This window comes from Haliaeetus leucocephalus, unplaced genomic scaffold (genome assembly GCF_000737465.1).
Source record: "Haliaeetus leucocephalus isolate CR32 unplaced genomic scaffold, Haliaeetus_leucocephalus-4.0 Scaffold153, whole genome shotgun sequence".
Classification (NCBI taxonomy): domain Eukaryota; kingdom Metazoa; phylum Chordata; class Aves; order Accipitriformes; family Accipitridae; genus Haliaeetus; species Haliaeetus leucocephalus.
In genome coordinates this window covers 238,156-241,254 of record NW_010972589.1, presented here as the reverse complement: position 1 = coordinate 241,254, position 3,099 = coordinate 238,156, and the positions used below count along the sequence as shown (strand labels likewise).

Sequence of the window (3,099 nt, the reverse complement as noted above, 5' to 3'; positions counted from 1 at the left end):
GGGCGGGCCCCGGTGCTGGGGGGGCGAGCCGGGCCGGGGCAGCGCCGGGCAGTTCCCCGGGAGCGGACAGCGGGGAAGAGGGGACGGAGGCGGGCACCCCCCGGCCGCAGCCGCCGGGCGCCTCCCCAGCTCGCCGGAGCTCCCCCGGAGCCTCCCCGGCCCCGCTCGCCCCGCGCGGCAGCCCCCAGCTCCAGCCCCTCCCCCGACGCCTGCCCCGTAGCCCCAGGCAGCCCCCAAGCCCTGCGGTGAGGGCAGCAAGCTGGCCCTCGGTGCGAAGGAGAGCCTGCGGCCGGGGGCGAGCGACGGTAATAGTGGTCACCGCTTCTCCTTTCGCAGGGGCTGCGCTGAGGGCATGGCTGTCTGTTCCTCCCCGGGGATGTCATTGACTGCACCTGCCTCAGGCTCGTGTGGGCGGTCTCTGCCTGGTCTGCCTCTCCTCACGGCGTGGGGGCGAAAAGGGACAGGCAGAGCACTTGCCGGCCACGGACAGGAGCTGCTGCAGCTGAAGCTGGAGAGGCCAGAGAAAGTTAAAGACGACGAAATGGAAGGCCCTCCGGCCAGCAGCTGCCTCCCGCCGCGGGCAGGAGAGAGCCAGCCTCTCTGGGTGAGGAAGGATCCCTCTTCGTAGTCCACAGGAGGTCAGACCGCCAACGTGCACCGCAGGGTCTGTGTGCTTCACCAACAGTGTGGTATGGCCATGTAGTGTGCGAGTGAGCGAGGCTGCATGTCTAGGAAGCCTTATCTTGGACGAGCTGCGACACACGTATTCTCTTAGGTGGAGGACAGCCAAGCAGCCAGAGTTACAGAAAAGGAAGGGAGAAGAGGAGCAGAAAGAAGTGTCTGAACTGGCAAATCCTCCTGGTACCACAGCGAGAGCTGTGGTGAGGCCAGGGCCCTCGGGGCCCTGTCGCCCCTCTTGCGTGTCCCAGTCCCTCTCTGCCCCTGTCCTGGCCCCCTCCCTTTCCCACGCTGCTGTCATTATTTTTTTCTTCCCTGTACCTCTCCTTTTCTCTCTATTCTTCTGTCCTGCTCTCTCTTCCTCTCTCTTGTTCTCCTGCTCCCTTTTCTTTTTCTCTCTGCGCTTTTGTCCTGCTCCTGCTCCCTCTCCCTCCTTTTTTTCATCCTCCATCTCTGTCTTGCAGCCCATTGCTGGTTTTTTTCTTTTCCATCTCTTTGTCCTGATCTGCATCCGTATCTTTTTTCCCCACAATTTCTCTGCCCTGTTCCTGGTGTTCTTTTCCTTTCTGCACCTGTATGTGCCACTCTGTGTTCCTGTCTTCCTATCTCTCTCCTTCCTTCCTTTTCTTTCTCTCTCTGTCCCTTTGTCTTGCTCACTGTCGCTGTTTTTCCCCGTTCTGTATCTCACTATCCCTGTCCTCCTTCCTGTTCATCTCTTACTCTCTCTGACCCTTTGTGCTGCTCCCTGTCCCTATTACTTATTCCTTCACCTCTCTGTCCCTGTTTTTTCTCATGCTCTACCTCTCTGTCATTCTCTCTGTTGCTCTCATTGGCTCTCTATCCCAGCATCCTGCTCCCCGTCCCTCTGTCTTTCACAATATCCTGCTTTCGGGCTCCCTGTCCCTCAGCTGTTTTCTGTATCCCTCTGTCCTTCCTCCTGTCTTTCCTTGTCCCTCTGGCCTGCTACCCATCACTATCTATTTTTTCTTTCTCCAGCTTTCTGTCTCGGTCGTGTCACTTCCCTCCTCTCTCTGTTTCTAACGTTTCTTTCTCTCTCTCTGCCCTGCTCCCTGTCCCTTTTCTCTTATTCTCTCTGTCCTCCACTTCCCCCCACAACTTCTTGTCTGTGTATCTCCATACCACTGCCTGTCCCACCCTTTCTCACTATATTCTCTTGCCCAGCTCGCTGTACCCTTGGTCCTGCTCCCGGGCCTTTCTTCTCATCCTGCAGCCCAGCGCTGGTTTGTCTTTCTCCCTTGCTTTGTCCTAATTTGTCTCTCTCTTTTCTCCCCCCCTCAATGCCTCTGGCTTGTTCCCCATCTTTTTCTCTCTCTTCCTCCTTCTTTATTGCTCTCATTCAATTTCTCTCTTGATCCATCTGTTCTGCTCCCTGCTTATCTTTTTATCTCTCTTTCCTACTCCTCATAGCGCACAAGCGAGCGAGGCTACATGTCTAGGAAGCTTCATCTCGTTAGAGCTGTGGGACACCCACATATTCTTAGGTGGAGGACAGCCAAGCAGCCAGAGTTACAACAGAAGGAAGTGTCTGAACTGGCAAAGTCTCCTGGCAGTGCTGAGACCAAGAGCTGCAGTGAGTCCCGGGCCCTCAGAGCCCTGTCTTCCCTCTTTGGTGTCCTGGTCCCTCCCTGCCCCTCCCATGACCCCCTCTCTTTGCCATGCCCCTGTGATACCCACCCTCCCCCCCCCCCCCCGTACCTCCTTTCTCCATCTCGCTCTGAGCAGCTCCCTGTCCCCACCTTTTAGGTCCTCCTGCTCTCTGCCCTGTAGCCTATGGCTATTTTTTCTTTCTCCGCCTCTCTGTGTCCAGCTCCCAGCCACTATTTTTGTGTCTCTGGCTCTCTCTGTCCATCTCCCTGTCCCTGTTGTTCAAGGTCTTCCTTCTTGGCTCTGTAGCACATTGCAAGATGATTTATTCCTCCGTCTCTCTTTATCCTGTTTCCTGCCCCTCATTTTGACTTTCTCACTCTCTGTCCAGCGGTCTGTCAGTATTCTCCCCTTTCTCCATCTCACTCTGTCTTGTTCCCTCTCCCTCTTTTTCTAAGTCTTCCCTTTCTGCCCCCTAGCCTGTCGCTATATTTTTTTTTCCCATGTCTTGTTTTGTCTGGCCCCTGTCCCTCTTTCTTCATTTCTCCCTATCTGCCGCATCACCTGTTGCTTCTTTCCTTTCTCCTTCCCTCTCTGTCTGTCTTGCTGTCCCCATTTTTAAACTCTCCTTCTCTGCCTGGTAGCCTGCTGCAGATTTTTCCTTTCTTGATCTCTCTCTGTCCAACTCCCTGTCTCTAATTTTTAATGCCCCACTTTTTCTCTCTGGAAGCCTGTCGGGACTTTTCCTCTTCTCAGTCTCTTGGTCCAGCTCCCTGTCCCTGTTTTTTAACTCCTCCCTCTCTGCCCTGTTACCCA

General features: G+C 55.5%; 1 long non-coding RNA gene across 1 annotated transcript in view; it reads left to right on the top strand.

The window, feature by feature from the left end:
• Positions 1–320: 320 nt before the first annotated feature.
• The window catches only part of LOC104828378, a 7,717-nt gene continuing 4,938 nt past the window's right edge, over positions 321–3,099 (top strand). The window contains exons 1-3 of the long non-coding RNA XR_774014.1: positions 321–689; positions 776–881; positions 2,107–2,269. This is a non-coding gene — a long non-coding RNA (uncharacterized LOC104828378). The remainder of the gene's footprint in view (positions 690–775; positions 882–2,106; positions 2,270–3,099) is intronic.